Genomic DNA, 19,936 nt, shown 5'->3' on the forward strand with positions numbered 1-19,936 from the left:
TTTTGCAGGGAGGGAAGGAGAGGACTGATCGTAGCTGAGAGAACAAAAGTGAGCTGAATTGACATTGTTAAGGCAAGTCCTTTGTGAAAAAGAAAAAAAAAAAGAGGTAAGTCCTCTGTGAAGTCAGGATTTGACCATGAGAGACACACTTACCTAACTCTAGGATCCAGACAGAAATTTTTCCCAAGTTCAATCTGTTTCATGTTTTTGAAAGCATGGTCATATTCTCTCAAAAGCCCGATTTAGAACAGGCTAAAAGTCAAGGGAGAGGTCATCTCTAGAAAAATTTTCCCTTGCTTTTTGCCAAATACAAAATATTTGAACCCCAAGCTCAACTGTGGAGGGAATGGGTAGACTTTTTATGTTGGGTTCGCCAGAAATAGTGCTCAATGAATACTCTTAAGACATCTGTGAAGAAAGTCACAGGTAGGTGGTACATGTGGTTCTGTTCTGAGGGTGGAGGAACCCTCTAAAGAAACAAGTTAATGAAATAAGAAAAGCCTCAGAAGAGAAAAACTCAGTTTCCAGGGCCAAATGAAAGGAAGAGAGTATGAGGGCTCAAGGTATCTGGCTCTCACTCCTCACTTCTGAGCCCACCCTGTACTGTCCCAAGCCAGAGGCCCTGAAAGCACCTTCATCGAGGGATGCTCAATTCTCCACTGTGTCACCACCCACACTGATCTGTTATCAAGCTATTTATTTCTGTGAAAGAGTTTCCTCTACAAATACATTAGTAGAAGAGAGGTATGACAGATGTGACATCAGCCATCCAATATTTCCTATACTGGTCACAATTTGGTACCCATTAACCCTTTGTTCATTCAAAACAGAAAAACAATCAATCTTCGAGTTCTCTGATACAGTCCTTCCATGCATCATTACAATGGATTTTTATCTTATATCTCATCCTATTTTCTTAGTTGTTTATCTTCTTCAAGCACCTATATGGAGGGTTAACACTTTCTCTATGAAACTATTCACAATGGCAGTAGACTCAGGTCTCATCCATGAGGGCTTCGTTATTGAAGCATCAAAGGATGTCCTTAAAAAACACTGACTGCATATGGAAGTCACATGACATGGACCCCAAGAACTACATAACCATTTAGGTTCCAGTAGGTTAATTATATTGTTGGTAAAGCTACTTCATCTCTTTCTGGAAAACCATTATAAGCTCATCCCAGAACACAAAAACTCATTTCCGTTAGAATGTTATTATCAAGCCCTAAAGGGTCAGAACTATTATAACATTTCTCCATTACAAATGTTTCCTATCAGTGATACCATATTTTTCCAGATGGGTGGGGCAACTGTAATTCTGCTCTAAACTTCTGCTTCCTTCCAGTTCCCCAAGCGGTTTCTGATTATGGTTTTTAACAAAGTTTCCAACAATGGTGAATTGAGGTTTGTATTGAAGTATGTATATAAATGTGTTTGCAAATGGGTTTAGACCCTTTTGTAAAAAGGGCCTGAAGTCTCCTAAATAGAAAAATCATCAAGTAAATCAGAACTGACTTAAGAGTTTGGAAAATGGTAGTAGAGCTTACTGACCTTATATCAAAGCATGGCCAAGGCCACATTTTAACACCTCCTGACTCCCATATTAATTTCATTTCTGTCATCCTCTTCATCCTTTAAAATTCCTTCCACTCAGCAGTATCAGTTCCATTCAGGAGAACAAATATATTGTGACTTCTGTTTCTGATACTTCCCTGTGTTCAGTGATGGAAAACAGTTTCAGTTTTCAGTCTTGCACCTGAGAACCGTGCAGGTGTAATGAAATGACTTAAGCCTCATCTTCTCCTGAAGCCTCAGGTTTTCCTAAGAGAAAACACATATAGCACATGCCAGTTCATTTAGTCCGGAGGGCTGCTCAAAACGGAGTCCATTTTCTTGTAGGGGGTCAGTTTAGTCTCTTTTTAGGTAAGCTGACTGCACATGAATACTACCTTGGTGGCAGAGCTTTCCCTGGGCAAAAGGTCGGCCTGTACCTGTAACCCAACCTCTCCTTCCCGGACAAAGTCTTGCAGCGTCGTGGCGCTTCCAGCAGATGGCGCCGCAGCTGAATTTTCGCGACCTGCTCTCTAAACCTAAAGAAGAGTCTGGAATAAACAGGAAGAATTTTTTTTTTAGCATTCCAGTTTTCAACATATATTGCCTTCTGTGTCGGGCCAGAAGCTCTTTTTTCCTACTTGACTGAGTTGAAATGCATTTGAGATGTTTAATCAGTAATTACGCAATATCAAACTTTTTTTTTTTAAGGATTTCCACTCTTTCAAAGGACTCAAGAATCAAGTTTTCGAGTAGCATAAACCGTCACAAGGGAACAGTGGTTCAGAAACGTTAATAGTCAGCAGTACGAGAAGAAACGCTGCCTCAAAAAAGACAAGCAAGGCGTGGCAGAGAATAACCTCGCGGGGCCGCAGCGGAAGTGACCTTGCCGGGCGGGGCAGCGGCCGCGGGCGCTCTGAAAATAGCGCCGCCTGCTGGTGAAAAGGGAGAAAGCTCAGATCTCGCCAGAGGCTGCGGCGTCGCTCCCTGAGCCACTTAGTTCCGACAGACATTCCAAACACGTTTGCACTCAAGATGCTACACGCTATGCCCCCTACTCAACAAAACTGAAAGTAATGAGCAGAACCAGAGCAGCCTTTCTGTCGAAAAGAGAAATCTTAGGGGCCTGTTGTGGTGGTTTTGAGATATGAATGTTTCAAATGCTTGACTGTTGTTAATACTTCCTAAAGCTAAAGAGTGGATTTGATTTTAATGGTATAATTGTTATTTAAAGCAATCATAAAGGAGAGTGAAAAATAGAACCTGATTGGGGCTCTCTTTCACTTATCCCATCTTGCTTCAAGTTATTTACAAAATAGTAAAAAGGTTATCAGAAGCAAATTGACAAAAAGGGCAGAGGGTTGAATTTCAAGGTGGTTGTGCTTATCACTTTTTATTGTGGCCTCTCATTTTTATTCCAGGATCGTTGCAGTGCCACTTCTAGAGTCCCTCCTCCTCTCCCCACTTCCTTTTCCTCCTCACTCATTTGACAGGAGCCTCCGCAATCATCTGCTTAGAATACGTCATCGTCATCTACTGGGAGAGAATTGTGGTACCACCTTTCTCCCCCTATGGCTGAAGCCCACAGAAAGAAGATGACGATTGCCCTTCAGCTTTCGAGCCAGCGCGATTGCCAGGAATTGTAACCTGCAAGATGATGAGAAAGTGCAGTTTCCCCCTTCTTACGCTGCATACAGCTTTATGTTGCCCTTTATTAAGCTGATGCTTTCTCCTGCAGAGCCCTGTACTTCACATTGCCCAAATGGTGCCCTAATAACCTCTTCGTCCCTTCCACTTGCAAAAATTCAGCGCATGAAATGTAAGGAATTATACATCCCCATTTTTCTTTTAGTAAGGGAGTGAAGGCCCATAGGTGGACAATTTCATTTGAACTAGTCATGCTGTTTATCAGGTCCCTGTTCTCTGACATGAAAATTCCTATTTCCCATCAAGGCATAGCTGTAGGCGTTAATTATAGGATCTGGTTCAAAGCAGATGCGCAGTAGCACCAGAAATTAGGAATCCAACTGGAACAGAAGCTTCTTGAGGGTCCTGGAGCAGAAAAGTTGGGCCCTCAAGTCCTGTACAGTCTGAATCCAACAAGATGAGCACTGAGAGCTCAGTGCGTGGAGGACAAAGAAGAATAATGGATATATAGTAACTTAGTCAATCAGGGAAAGGATCCAAGACATGCCTGACTTTTGTTTATCAGCTGAGAAACAGAAGGAAATGAGGGGAATGTCTCCCTAAGTGTTACTGTGTTACAAAAGTGTCCTTTGGGGAGAGGACACAAGAACAGGGCTGCTGATAACATTAATAATGTGCAGGCAGACACACATCTCCCCACATGTCCAAAACTGCTGAACCCAGTGTGACTAAACTAATCATCAGGGACACAGCACTGAGCCTCTCCTGCTGCAGTCCTCGGTGGGGATCGGCTGAGACAAAGCAAAGTGGCTTCTCTGAGGGGGAGGGGTGCCTGCTTTCTCTTTGTTCTTCCTTGGAAAATGGGCTCTCTCTCAAGTCTTATACACCAGTGGCTTTCACCTCCTGAAGAAGGGCAAAATAAGTTAGTTGTGTCCTAATAATGCTTTGGGCAGCATATTTTTGGAGCCTGGAACTCACTGTGAAATGTAAGATCAAACTTCTTTTAAAGTTCTAACACGTACGTTTCATTCTGGGTTTCTAGTCAGCAATTTCAGAAAGGTGCCTCTCTTTATCAAATACAAATTTTCTCCTTCTGAAAGCGGTATTGGAGGAGAGTGCTCTGAATCAACTTAACCTAATAATTACATGTCCTGCACCTTACTGTTAAGAATCTCTTCTCACAGGGGTATGATTTAATGAGCAAATTCCTTTGTCTGCTAAGAAATCCTTTTGGTAGTAATAGGGGTCTCTGAGAAGTCACACCTTTTTGCACTGTAAGTGATTTTTTTTTGTTTCTCATAAGAATGATTTAACACAGCTCCTTTAAAAGTAAAAAGATTTAGTATTGTCTATCCCTGACTTAAGTGAGGAACTAAGACAAAGGGTGTTTGTCCCTGTACCAGGAATAGGCCTGCCACTCCCCAAGCCCTCAGAGCATCTGCTCCCTGGACTGATGCTTAAACCAAAAGCCACACATGGCTTCTGTGCTTGACAGCTGAGGCCTTTTATATCTAGTTGGAATTTTAGTTTGGGTCAGCTGGAATAGGTCTGTACACATAACAGAAAATGGGCTCTGTTGATCAGAGAAAGCTCTGGGCTGATAAAGATGAGGCTGACATTTTGGAAATACATTTTGTTTCATTTCCTGGGAATTTACCCCCCCAAATAAGATAACGTTAATCCTTTCACATGACATCCTCAGGCCCTTTAAGACAATTCCTACTCTTTTGGTATTTTATCTGCCTACTAAATACCAGTTATTTTGTCTGGAGTAACAGAATATCTGCATATTTCTGCTCAGCCAAGACTTGGGCCCTGTGGGAGCAGCTCTTTTCTCCCAGCTCCTGGGGACCTCATTCTTCTCAGCACTTTAAAGAGGAAGTGAGAGCAACCCTCAGCCAGGAAACCAACCCAGCATCAGGGTGTGATCTGATGGCTCAGGTTCCATAGGTGAGGCCCAGGCGAGCTTCTAAAATAATTCTGAAGCTAGACAAGGAACGAATAAGCAGGTGTTAAAGGATTAGACTTATACCTTTGTAATCAACAGAAAATTTTGATAAAATAGCACTGGGCATGTATATCCACAATACTACCCTGTGTTTATGTTATTATCTGTTACCCAGAGAGCCTATTACAGAATGTCTTTCTTCTGACAGGTACAAAGTTCTTTCCAGGGTTAACCTCATACATTCAGGCACTTTAATTTAACAACTAATAAGCACTTTGAGGGCAAGAGCCCCATCTTGCACTTCCTTTATATTTCAAACAGTACCCAGCAGGTTATTAGACATGCAGTAGGCATTCAGGAAATACTTGCTTTTATATATATATAGAGAGAGAGAGAGAGAGAGGGAGAGAGAGAGAGACTAAAAGAACAATGACTGTGCTTTAATCCCGAGATGAGACCTGCTTTTATTGTCACATCTGAAGAAAACGGATAGTGACACTCTGTAGACAGAAAATGGAAGTGGGGATATTGCAACTTCTCTGACTGATAATGATGACAGCAGCTGACTTTCCTATATACCAGAAACTGTATAAGGACTTTGCATACATTATCTCATTTAAACCTCACCACAGCCCCACAGGCTAAGTTTACTATTATTATTACCCTTATTTTACAGATGATAAAACATTACTGAAGCCACACAACAACTAACAAATAGCCACATCAGGACTTGAATCCAGAGATAAGTCTGCAAAGTGTCTGCTTTTAGGCACGTTCCTGTTCCAGAATATCTAATAACGACATTGTTCCATTTACTAACTACCCTTCTTTGAGGGACTGTCTCACAACATAATATCTGACGTGGGAGGGAGAGAGGGAAGATGGTGAGCAAACACAATGCATAATGAGTATGTCTCAGTCTGCAGGGTTTTGACATTCTTTCCTATGCATTATCTCATTTAATCCTGACAGCACCTTATCAAGTATGTTACTATTATCTCTTATATAAAAGGAATGTATTTCTGGAAAACAGGCAGTTTTGGTTTTTTTTTAAGTAAATGCTAAAATTCAGAAGCCAAGAGGCAGCAAATAATCTGTTAACACTGTGCCCACCCTAGGCCTCTCATCCCAGCTCGGAGTGTTGGTGTGAGTGCTTCCTACATTTCTTTCCTTTCTTACTTATTAACACTCCAAAGAGCCATAAAGGTTATGCTTGACTCTACCTGCCCCAATAACACAAATATGATCAAATGTTGACTTGCCATGCCACTAAGCCATTTCAAAAGCAGAGGCAAAGTAGAGAGGAAACAATAAAAGGGAGAGTGCACGGAGTACTATGTAATGTAACAATTACAAAGAATGATTTAAAAATGTATCATGAAAGGATCTCCATAAGACATAGTAAGTTAAAAAAAGAAAAGAAAAGAAAAACAAGTTGAGGGATTAAAAAGTACATCACAGTGTTATTTATGTTTTAGAAAGATACAAAACAGTATAATACAGATACACACACATAGAAAGCAGTTGGTTATATTTCAGATTGATAACTGTTTTCTCTGGGGAGAGGACTGGGGCCAAGGTGAGGTGAATAGTATTGGCAGACTTTTTCTTTCTCTTTTTACAAGATAATTTATTCCAATAATGTGTATGTAACAGAAAAAAAGAAAGAAAGGACAGAAAAGAAACACGTGATGTGTTAGAAAATAAAAGGCTAGCAACATGCAGTAAAGTAAGTGGTACAAATACAGGAACTAAAGTCCACTGCCTCATTTAGGTCCATAAGAGACCAACAGAGTCGAAGAGAGCTCTCATGTTAGCATTATTTTATGAATTGGATGATTTTTAAGAACGTATTGTCTCCTGACTCTACCAGAAATACAGTGCTGAGAAGTACACTAGGCTTGGAGCCAGACGACCCGGGTTCCAGGCCTGACTCTGCATTTCTCTGTAACCCTGGACTAACTTCTCAGGGCCTTAGTTTCTTTATCTGTTAAGATAACAGTAACATACTTAACAGTGTTTCAAGGATTAAATACAGTAATGTACAGGAAAGAACAGCAAAATCGTGGAGACTGAGACTTATAAATTGCATTTGTGTTTACTCTCTTCCCATTCTCTCTCTCCTATTTCAGAGAATTTTTTTATACGCCTTTAAGATGTATGAATGTCCCACAATGAGACAGAGTTAACAAACCATTAGTCTTCAGTATAATATTTGCTGATAACAGGGCTCTGTTATTTGAAGCTTTAGGTTATGCAAATGCATAGTTTTTAAGCTTCAATAACCAGTATTCATGTATTTATTTTAAGGAATATAGTTACTTGATTCCATCTGTAAAATATACTCTTTTCTTGTAAAACCTACTTTTGATACAAGAACTAAAATATCCAAATCAGAGAGGCCATTTAAAGTATAAGCCAAAAATGCATTACATTTTTTTGCATTTTAAAATTGCTTATTCATGGTGCTACTAAAATTTCAGGCTATCCTGAAATTTTGAGAATCCAGTTATAATTCTTACTACAAAAAGGGTTGCAGAAATAATAAGAGGAACACTAATATTGCAATATAATTAAACACAAAAGAGAAACATGAATAAATTAATAAGTATCAGTTGCCTACATACAGCACCATATCCACACCGCATGATATAACTATTTTCAATTACAGCCTCACCTTTGAAACAGAGCCAGGTTCTCATCTGTTTTTGCTGGATGTGTCTGTGTTAAAAGGCGCAGGGACCTGAAGGTTTCTGGTGAAGTAAATAAGGATCCAGCTTAAGTTGTTTTGCAGTTTGAGTTCAGAAAGGATCCATTTAAAGGAACCAATTCCAAGCACACAAAGCCCACATCCCTCCCAAGCTCCTCCACCCCATTAAACCGGGCTGTCATTTTAGAGCTGGGCGCCCATTGTTCACGTTCTTCTACTCTAATTAGACTTGACAGATTGCTCTTTCTAGCTAGACTGGCTATTGCCAAGAACAGAGAGAAGAGATGAGGCTGACCTTGTCTTTATGCCCTTGGGATCAGTGCCCCACCCCCCATCCTAGTCCACAGACACAGAAAAGCATCCCCAGCAGTTCAAATCTGCTCCCCTTCTCCTGCAGCCTCCTTCTTACAGCCCCCCGGGCAGTCTCAGCACCACTGACTTTTCTTACTTTCAGTACTGTGAGATTCAAACCCTCGGAGGCTGTGCAAGTGGAATAAGGGTGCACTAATATCTTTCATACTCCAACCCTTGGTTCTTCCCTGCAGGCCTGAGGGGAAAACAGTTCAGCTTTTCTAAAGGGAAAGATACTGCGGTTCCACCCGGGAGCAGGAACTATTGATCGCTGAATAAAACAGAGCTCAGGAAGGATTCAGGCCCTGGTGCTGCCTCCACATGTCTGAAGCAAATCTCTTACCCTGCCGACCTCAGTTTCTGTAGCTGTAAAATGCCATCAATAATTCTTGAACTTTTATCATATCAAAAAAATGTTATACTGGTATTATAGAAAAATTAGATAATAAAATTATGGAGCTGGAAATGATCTTAGAGATCATCTAGTCCAATATCTTTGTTTGGAAGATTAAAAAACACAGGCCAAAAGATGGAGGTGACGTGCACAGTGTCGTGAAATTAGTTCATAGATTTTAAACACCTGGTGCTGAACAAGTCTTCTAATTAGCTTTGTTACTGACCTGCCTTTTCCCAGTTTATGCTATGCTTGATAATAAACCTTATTGGCCAGGAAAGCAATTTTCTCCAAGGAAGGAATTCCCCCCACCCAATGACTACGTTTTCAGAAATGTTCCCTTTACTGAGAATCCAGTGGTTTTGTAATAGAACCTGAATCACTCAATGCCACATGCCTCTCATAGCAACACAGGATGAAACACAGCAGGCTGGAGGTCTGGGGCCCTGTCCTCAAATAGAAGCGGCCCTGCCTTTTACCTAAGCCTGGATGTGCCCATAGCCTCAAGAGCTGTGAGCAGGAGAGATTGCTAGGAATTTCTTCCTGGAAAAAATCTAGTGTTTCCCAGGTTGTAATGTCAACCCATTCATTTATCATTCATTCACCTACTCACAAGCATGTATTAAAAGCCCATTTTTTGCTAAGCCCATTTTTATAAGCCCATGGGGGCTGGTAAGACTACTATGAGTAGGACCCAGTCTCAAGGAGCCTCAGAAGGAGCCAGCAGTGTAGACACTTATGTGCAGGAGAGCACATAGGGACTAGGATGGAAGGAGGAGATGGTCAGTTTGCTTTGGTTGAGGTTTAAAGAGCCAGAAAAATGTCATAGAGGATAATTGACCTGAGCTTTTGGGAAATGAAGGTTATTTTCCAGGTGGAAGTGAGGCAAGTACATGGCATTCAGACAGAGAGTGAGCCTGGTATTTAGGGGAAGAAAAAGAAGATTTTGGTCTGCACAGTATGGGGAAGCATCAACCAAAAATGAGATTGGAAATTTAGGTAGAGATCAGTGAAAACATTGTATGACATAGGAAGTTTAGATTTTACTGTGGCAGTTCATGGGAATGTTTGAAGACTTTCAAGCAGGGAAGTAATGTGATCCAAACTGCATTTTAAAAGATGGCTCTGATGGCCTCCAGTGTGGAGGACAGAAAGGGGAAGTGGTGGGAAGGAGCAAGTCTCAAGGCAAAGAGACTTTAGGAAACAACTATGAAAGTTTAGGAAAGACAAGACAGCTGACTCAGTCTCTTCAAAAAGTCAATGAGAAGAACGAAACGGAGGGAACTGTTTTACTTTCCAAGAGGCTTCAACTACATGCAGTGTGTGGACCTTGTTTGCATCCTGATTCAAACAGATCAGCTGTAAAGAAAAAATTTGGAAGACAGAGTATTAGATAAAATTAAGCATTCTTGTTAATTTTATTAAGTATGATAATGCCACTGTGGTAATGTAATATAACAGCCTACTGAAGTGTTTGAGGGTGAGATGTCACAATGTCTGGATTTGCTCTAAAATGTAGAAATAACAGCTGAAGTAGCTATGGCAAAAAGTTAATAATTACTAAATCCAGATGATGGGTATGTAGGAGTTTGTTACACCTATGTATATTTAAAAGTCTTCAAAATAAAAAGCTAACATTTTAGGCAAAGGATAATGAGACACTAAATTAAAGAAGTTAGAATAAAAATGGGGAGGAGAAGAGGGCTATGAGAGATAGTAAAAAGACAGAATTAACAACACTCAGTAACTGCTTGTAAGTGGTTGTTAAAAAATCAAAGAGTTGAAGTGACTTCCAGGCTTTCATTTGGGTGCCTGGGTAGATGGGAGACAGTTCACTCTTTCAGGCATGTGGAATTGAACTTTGAGGGAAACACTGAGTTAGCAGGCAATTAGATGTGTAGATTTAAAGGTCAGAAGAGAGCCTGGGGCTGGTGGTGTGGATTTGTGAGCTGTCAGCTCACAAACACTTGGCTGGTGATTCAAACCACTGGAAGAGCATGGCAGATGAGAAGGGGAGATGGCTGAGGAAGAAGCCCAAGGCACACCTGCATGTAAGAAGAGGGAATAGGAAGAACTTGCAAAAGAGACAGAAGAATGGCCAGAGAGGTATGAGGAGAAATAGGAAAAAAATCATTTCTGGAGAATCTGTCAAGAAACAATGGGTCAAAAGAATCAAATGCCCCAAATTAAAATATGAAACCCACTGGATTTAGCATCTAAATGACAATTGCCGAAGAACTTTCAGGAGAGTATAATGTGAAGAGGAGAGAGTAAGTGAAGCCTGGAAGATAAGGGAGGTCCTCACAGGAGGAGGGAGTTGGCAGGAAGGTGGCTAGAAATGGTTTGCCAATAAGCAACCTCTGGTCCAGTGGGGCGATCAAGCATCTCTGCTCAATTTAAAATACAAAACAAAAACCTCTGTTCAAAGGAGCTCAGTAGAAGTGAATTCCCAACAGAAAAAACCCTCCAAATTTTAGTTAAGGCAAGGAGGAGGAGGGTATGCTCTTCAGTGGTCTTTCAAATACAGTTCTCTCCACTAGTGGCCATCTTCCAGGTATCATAGCTGGAAAATGTTTACAAAGTATGACCGTGGTCCTGTCAAACCCCTGCCCTAAAACTTTCATTAGCTCCCAATACCTACTGAATTAGGTATAACACAGATATTGAAAGCCTTTCCATAATCTGATCCCAACTTGCTTTTTTCAGTCTGATCTTTTTGGATCTGTTTGCTTGTTTTTGCTTGTCTTGCTTTATTTTATTTTCCTTTTCATGAACTTTCCTTTCAGGATGCCAGGCTATTTGTATTAATTATATGAATTATACTACATGACATATTAATTATTACATACAATTCTATGAAATATTTAAGGAAAAGGGCTGAGAAGTATCTAGCATATAGTAGCATTCAACAGATAGTTTTTGAATACTGAACTATGTCATATTCCCCCCAACCATTTCATTCAGTTCTCTTTACTCTAAAGTATCTTTCCAAATTTCTTCATTTCATACATGCATACGAATCATGTATGATTCAGCTCAGGTGTCATCTATTTTAGGAAGCGTTTCCTGTATTCTCCAGCGGGGCTGTGGGTGCCCTTGTCTGGGCTTCTGCATCAACCCCACCTTTCTTGATGCTCAGCCTACTAGATATGCTTATATGTCTGTTTCTTTCATTAAAGTATACATTTCCTGAAGATCAAGGCTGATTTTTTTTTTACATATTTATAGCATCAGTACCTAGTGCAGCACATGGCAGTATATATGCTTTAAAAAAAGATGTATTGAACAGACCTTCACTCCCTTTCCTCTTTTCTTTAACTTCATTTTTATATATGTGATACGGTTTCTTATATGATATCCCTGCTCTACTCCTGAATGGAAGTGAACGTTATTTTTGTCACCACAGTGTCCCTTCCTGTTCTTCTGGCAACAGGTCTGATTTCTGTTGTGAGTTCTCTGCTCTTGCTCTTTGTGATCTGGATGGGGCTTCCCCAACTCCTGGCCCAAGGGTGGAGGACAAGACACAGGCCTAAGTCAGCCTAAACTGGCCAGTTATTGTCCCATTTCCTGTGGTCTCACTGGTTTGGATGAGCCTGTGCTCTAAACCTTTCCAATCCCAGTAAATCTCAGGACTTTCTTCAGAATTATTGAAAGAGGGATTCTTCCCTTTCTTTCCTTCTTTCTCTCTCTCTCTCGTTCTCTTTTTCTGCTGGACATGGAGTCAATAGGGTGCAGGGCTGCTGTAGTCATTTTCATAACACAAGGGTAAAAACCTGTTTGAAAAGGAAGGCAATGCTTGAAGGGAACACCACCAAGAGAAAGTAAGAGGAAGAAACAGAGTCCTGGTGATGGAAACAGAGCTGAATTCAGCCATTCTTGGAAAGAAAACTATTGCTTGTCAGTTTGTGTTGGGTCTTCTGTCATTTGCAACAAAACCATCCTAACAAATATATCATTTGTGCATAAAAAGTACATTGCTTGACACATGAGATTATTCAATAAATATGTGATTTAATAGATAAATAAGTTGTGGGGAACAGCAATTATATACTTCTACAGAGCAATTTGGCAATATGTATCTACAGCCTTAAAAAAGATTATCCTTCTGGAGATGGATGCTGGCGATGTTTGCACAACACTGTGCACATCCTTAATGTCACTGAACTGTACACTTAAAGATGGTTAAAATGGTATACTTTATGCTATATATTTTATCATAATAAAAAAATAAAAGAAAGAAAAAGATCATCGTTAGACCATAAATAAAGGTTTATAGCTCAGTTAACATATGAAAACATAGGGACAAGAAAGCTTACTGCACTGTACCTACCACTAATACTAGTAATCATGCTTTACTTTTATAAATGTATCATAAGGAAATAATTAGGTAAGTATAGAAAGTATGTTTATTTGAACATTATCTATAATATCAATAGGGACTGGCTAATAAAATTATAACATATTCAAGTAATGGAATATTACATAGTCATTAAAATAAGGTAGATTTACATGCAACTTCTTATAAATATATATGTCAGAGTGCTATAAATATTAGAATTATATTAATATCAAATGGTTTCACAAAAATAAGGCAAGACTTTTATAAGATATATGAATTAGAACCAAATGGTGGGAGGGAAGAACATCATTCAGTGGCTGGTAGGAGACAAAAAAGCTCACTCAGAAAAAAACTGACCATATTTCATTGAATTTCAGAAACCACTGGCTGTAGGATGCTTCCTAATTTCAGAGATGTTAAAAGTGAAAAATTATATATCTTAGAATTAACCACATAGAATATGTTTACGGGGAGAAAATTATGCATGCACATAAATGGGATGAAGAGAAATAGGACAAAAATTTAAACTAAAGTAAACCAAAAAGGGAAACCTTTTTATGGCTTATAGAATAAAATTATTTTATACCTAGTGAAAAGAAGTTAATGAAAGGCTTTGAGGAGGGGTATAAGATGGCCATGAAAATCTTCCCTGAATGTTAGTTTTGTAACTAAACTAAAGGAAGCAAGCAACTCTTCCTGCTAATTTGGACACTGCATATTAGGTAACAGTCGGTGTTAATCCATTTACATTTTGAGATTTCTTTCTCTATGTTTTCTTAAGTTGAGGCTAGGCTTGTAATTTTAGCTTCCCCTTCTGTTTTAAGAAGGGGCTTGGCAGCTGAAGAGAGGTAAAAAGTTATGGGAGCAACAAATTGCTATTCAAGGAGAAGGTCAAATGTCTACATTTTTCATGTAAACAAATTTAGGGAACTCAGGACTTCCCCTAAAGAGTGTTCTGTGTCTCTTCCCATCTTGTTCAAAGTGGCCTCACAAGTTAGGAATTTGACCAGCTGTCTATGGGGAAATCGGCTTTAAAAATGTCAAGCATTCTCTCTCTCTCTCTCTCTCTCTCTCTCTCTCACACACACACACTCTCTCACAGATTTCAGTGCTTACGATACACCATACGTATGCTATTTACTCACGTAACTTGTTCCTTATTTTCAGTTATTTCTGTCCTCTGTAAAGTGGGAAGCATTCGGGAAGGCAACTGCTTTTAGTTATTACTATGACTCACAGTGAGTTCAAGTCAGGTGCCCAGGACCACTGCCACCAGCAACTGCCGTATCCAGAACATCATCCTAAGGGCCTCCCATTTGACATAATTACTGACCACAGACAGAGGGACCTGACCAAAAGCCACAGGTGTGGCTCTAGGCAAAATGCATTGGAAAATAAATTTACTTCATAGGATATCAGATCTAGAAGGAAACGTAAAGAACATGTAAGCCCTGAACTCCTTAACCTTTGGTAAGCAACAAACTAGCCTTTGGAGATTTTGAAACATCTTGGGGTGAGGTCCCAGGATTATATATTTTTCAAAAGACTTCACAGGCAATCCTGCTGTAAATTAAAGGCTGAGAATCACTGTTTTAATCCCATTCCTCTTATTTTACAGATGGTGACCTGAGGCCTGGAATGGTGCTTGCTTGCCCAAGATCACACACCTGGTTGAAAGCAGAATCAAGACTAGAATTCAGGGGGGAGGGTATCGCTCAGTGGTAGAGCACTGTGTTTAGCATGCACAAGGTCCTGGGTTCAATCCCCAATACCTCCATCCATCCATCAATCAATCAATCAGTCACCTCCTCTCCCCCCAAAAAGCTTTTATTTAAAAAAAAACAAACCTAGATTTTAAATCTGGTGATTCCTGGCCCACGGTCTTTATTCTTATACTACCATCCTGCCCCACTGACTGTTTTCCAAATATTTATTATTATTTGTTCCTAATACATTTGAAAATGTGTAGTTTAACCATTGGTTATCTAATTACAAATCATAGAATTGCAAAATCCAATATTTATGAAAGAAGCCAGTCACAAAAGACCACGTATTATCTGATTCCATTCATATGAAGTGCCCAGAATAGGCAACTTCATAGTGATAGAAGTAGATGAGTAAATTACCAGGAGCTGGTGGGGAAGGGTGGAAACAGGGACCGCTTTCTTTTGGGGGTGATGAAAATGTTCTAAAATTAATTGCAGTAAGAGTTGCACAACTCCGTGAATATACTAAAAACCACTGAATTATACTCTTTCAAAAGGTGAGTTGTATGGCACATGAATTATATTCCACTAAGATTGTTTTAAAAATCTAGCACTAACTTACTGGATTCTGAAAGATAATTAAACATTTTTAGTTGCTCCATTCTTCAACATTTCTCTAAAATAATAATCTGCCAATGGGTATTATCCTTAAATCTAGTTTATCCCTACTTACATGCATTTCCCAGTGCCCTTTACTCCCCAAAACAGATTAATCTTCCCAGAGTTCAGTCTGGCATCTAGGATCCTTAACCTTCATGCCACCAGACCCTGTGCCTTGGCTAAGAATGTGCCTTCTACTGACAAGACCAAATTGTACGTTCAAGGCCTCACTCATAGTCACCTCTTCAAGGGCCTTTCGTCTCCCCTACACTCGAGGTGGTCTGCCTTCCAGGGTGTAAGAGGTGACATTTTGACTAAATATTTTGATATCACATAACAAGGTCATCAGACTTCCAGCCTGAAATCTTTGGGCCTTTAGAACCCACCAGTGACCTCTTTCACTAAGTTAATGCCACATTTAATTTTTCTTATTGCATCACCCCAGGTCTAGCACCAAATTCTGTATCTGTTACTTTGTTTCTTGCTTTCTTCTGCCCATGATGCTATCCTTCCCTTCCCTTTGTTCTCATCTTCTCTGTTTATATCTGGCTAACTCTTGCTAAATATTCAGAACTCTGGAAAAATGTCACCTCTTCCAGGAAGGCTTCTCTGACACCTCTCTGCACCCTTAGGATGGTAGCCAAACTACAGTAATGGCAAGAAAGTATGGAGAAATGGACAAATTTGGAAAATACTAAGGAAGCAGAATTGATAGAACTTGCTAATGTGAGATAAAGGTAAAAATAAATCATAAAGATAATACAGAATAAACGGTGAATTTGAAAATAGGAATTGGTACAATTTAGTGTAATTTCACATATGTTTTTCCAAGCTTTATGTTATCTACAATTTTAATAAGGTGGATCTTTTATACCTTGCCAAGCACATATCCCTTAAACAACCCTTTTCTAATGTTGCTTTATTAACCTAAGGCCTTTAATGACTCTCTCCTTGCTGATGCACCAAGCCTACACTCAGCTTTGCTTTAAAGGTCTTTATAGCTAGTCCAGCCCTTCCCCAACAGCTCCACCCAGCTTTGGTCAGGCTGAGACAAGAAAGAAGGGGGCAGATCACAGCCATTTGAGGAATAACACAGCAATTAACACCAAAATGGTGGAAGATTCAACTCCCAGTAAGCCTTGAGGCTCAAGATGGCGGGAGATTTGACTTCTAGTAGACCTGGAGCTTCATTATATGCTCATTGTAATATTAACATGGTAAATGACACTCCCACAGGCACCATGACAGCTTCGAGGCTGACCATACAAGGTCAAAGAGTGGGCGGTGGCCCAATTCCTGGGAATCCTAGCCCCTTCCCCAGGGTGGTTGGAATGGTCCTCCCACTTGTTGGCACGTGAAGATACTGAGCCCATAAAAACTGGCAACACAGAGACCCATGGCCACCTTTCTCGCTCCGTTGTCTTTGGAGATGGCCCACATTCTGTCTATGGAGTGTGTATCTACTTTTACTTTAACCTGAGCACCCAATCCCCATACCTCATGGCCTTTCTCTTGTCTTCTGAAACAGCCTACACTCTGTGTAGTATGTATCTCTCTAAATAAATCTACCTTTACTCAACTGTGGCTCGCTCTTGAATTCTTTACTGCACGAAGCCAAGGACCCACACTTGGCAGGGCACATCCCAGGGACTCAACCGAGACCTGAGAGATGGCCAGCCTCTCGTCCCACATTCATTTTTTTTCCTATATCAAGGCTGGCTGCTTCTCCTCCTGCACAAGTCTTGCTCATTCCTGCTTCTAGCACTTTTGTCACCTTTTTGTCTGGGTCAGGCTTTTCCCTACCCACATCTCAAGGGCCATTCAGGGCTCAGCTTCAAGAAAACCTGCCTGGCTGGTCATGTCTCCCTGTGCCCCTTGAACTCCTGAAGCATTCATAGTTGATAGCATCCAATTTAGCACTTAATTATATATGTGCATCTAACATATTGTTTTAATATGTGTTATTCATGTTCCCTCCAACTAGATTATAATTTACTGAGGGTAGACCATGATGTATATTTTAAGATCATAAGTTCTGAAATCATACTATGCTCAAATCCTGGCTCTCCTACTTGCCAGCTAATGTCATTGGGCAAATGGCTGTCTTCTCTGTGCCTTACTTCCTCATACTTAAGATAGAGATAATAAAAGTACCCGTCTATAGGAGGGGCTATAGGTCCAAATGAGGCAAATGCCTGGCAGGTTGTAAGAACTCAACATGAGCTATTACTATTATCCTCCACATTGCTTAGTATATCACTGACACTGAGTAGATGCCTAAAAATTAATTTTTGCTGATTTAGTAGGTTGCATGTAAGTTTCTTTTAGATGCTTAAAAGAATCAGAAACTCTTGTGCTGAGGCAAAAAGGGTGTATTTGTACAGACAATAACTATTTTTTAAACATTTATCAGGACAATTTTACTTCCCAAGTTTTGAGGAGCATCTCACCATTGCCCCCATGTATTCCCTCACCTGGGTCCTGGAGCCCAGGTGAAGAAATCAAGAGGATTATCTCCCTCATTTCATAAGAAAACAGAGAATAAGCATTAGATGACAAGATAAAACTCAGATGCCTGGAGTATTCTGAGTGCCATGTACCAGCCATCTGCTAAGAATCCATAAAGAGTCCCCATATGTGTGGTTTTTTGGTTTTGATTGTGTGTACCCAAAAGAAACAAACAAATTACTGAATTGGCCTATTGGTAGTTGAGGCGACAGTATGTCTAGCAGGATGCAAGACAACAATAAAGATGAGAAGAAGGTAATTAAAGACCCAAGGCTGAGCTCTACACACACACTATCATTATATTTTATATTATACCAATTACCATGCATGCCCCTCCCCTCAATTCTCTACAAACTAAATGGCTTCAATCAGCTTATCTGGAAGAGCCCTTAAGTCTCATGTGGTCCCTGGACTGCAACCGGGCAAAATCCTTGAGACTCAGGTCACTACAGAGAAAAAAATTGTTGGGGAGGAGGGGACATGAGACTGCAGCAGATGATACTACATAGACAGTCATGGGATGTGTGGAATCCATACCATCATAAAAGAGCATAGAATGTGAACTTTTACATTTAAGTGTCATATTTTCCAAGTGAAAGATTAAAAAATAAGAGCTGTTTGAAAAACAGAATTTATTTATTTATTTTAGGATGTGATGATACAAGACAGAGGCTAGAAGGCAACTGCACTGTCACAATCCCACCTGACTCTTTCCTTGTCCAAATCCTCTTAAAGTGATGGATGAGGGGCCAGAGCTGTCAGGGCCAGTGGGAATCAAATGCAGATGTGATAGGAGGTCAGGGTGTCACGAGAAGAGTGAGCACACCTGGCTTCCAGCCCAGTTGTACCACCACCTAGCTCTGTCTCTTCGGACAGGTCACTGCACTTTTCTGGTCACTCCACTTTTCCTGGTCAGTAAGATGACCAGTGAGGGACAGGAAAATCATCTCTAAAGCTCTTTCCAGCCCTGACATTTTATGATTCTGTTGAGTCTAAGAAAATCTATGCAATATCCTGCATTGTAAATTACATTGTAGATTAGGTAAATAGATTACTATTTACCTAAAAAGTCAATCCCTCTCTCCCCTCCTCCTCTCTCTCGCTTCCTCCCAAAACTCCCCAGCGTACATACACACTGAACCTTTCTCCCTCTGACTTTCACTTCAGAATCTGAAAACTATGCCTAAGCCTAAAAATATTGTTACAACAGTGTTTTCCCCAGAGGTATCTAGGAGGCATTCGCTGAAATCTTGAATTTAAATTTGTAGTTTCAAAGGAACGGGAAGAATGATGATGATACTGAATGTCTGGCTATGTAGAGCTGTCTCAAAGCAGTTTCCCTACATGAGTTAAACAGTAGTTCCACATAAAGCTAATGATTACACTACTTCTCTATTTCCCTTCAAATGGTTCCTTAGAATTAGGATTGCTCTAAAGTCTCCATAATTGTTTTAAATCACTGGGTCTTTCAATACTGTTCTCTGATATAATTTCTGAGTAGGCAGTCAGCATAAAAAAGGACTAGGTCAGCTCTCTTTGTGTGTCAGTGCTTGGCAGCACAGCTCCTCTGGGATGTGTCTCCTGGCATCCGCCCAGCCTAGCTATCAACAATAAAAGCTTCTCTTTGTGCTTCCAGTAAGTCATAAATAAATCTCCTCAATCCCATCTCTTTTCTGAGAAGAGCTATAACCATGTCCTTTACCTTGGGTTAAAAAAAGAGAGACGTGATTGTTGCTTTAGGAAAATAGGTTTTAAATGTCCACTAAGCAGTTGTTCCTTTTCATTGTTCCCTATTCTCAACATTTAGATGTGTAATTTGAGTTGCAGTCCCTTTGGTTGCCAAGTTTCTGAGACTGGACTGCTTTCCCACTTTATGTTCCTTGCCTTTGTGAAGCTGCTCAGCCCTAAGCAATCCTCCTGGGTATGAGAAGTGTTCGTTGTGGAAGAAGGGCTCATTGCCTGAGCAGCAGGGAAGGTATGCCCTGTAGCAGGGCAACACCATGCAAGGGGCAAGGTCAGTGACCCACCTGGCTATGGCTTCAGGAACCCTAAAAATCACCCCCAAGAGGTGAGAGGGCCAGGACTGTTGGCCTCCGATGAGTACTAGGCACCCAGGCTGGTA

Source organism: Camelus bactrianus, chromosome 12 (assembly GCF_048773025.1).
Source record: "Camelus bactrianus isolate YW-2024 breed Bactrian camel chromosome 12, ASM4877302v1, whole genome shotgun sequence".
Taxonomy (NCBI): Eukaryota; Metazoa; Chordata; class Mammalia; order Artiodactyla; family Camelidae; genus Camelus; species Camelus bactrianus.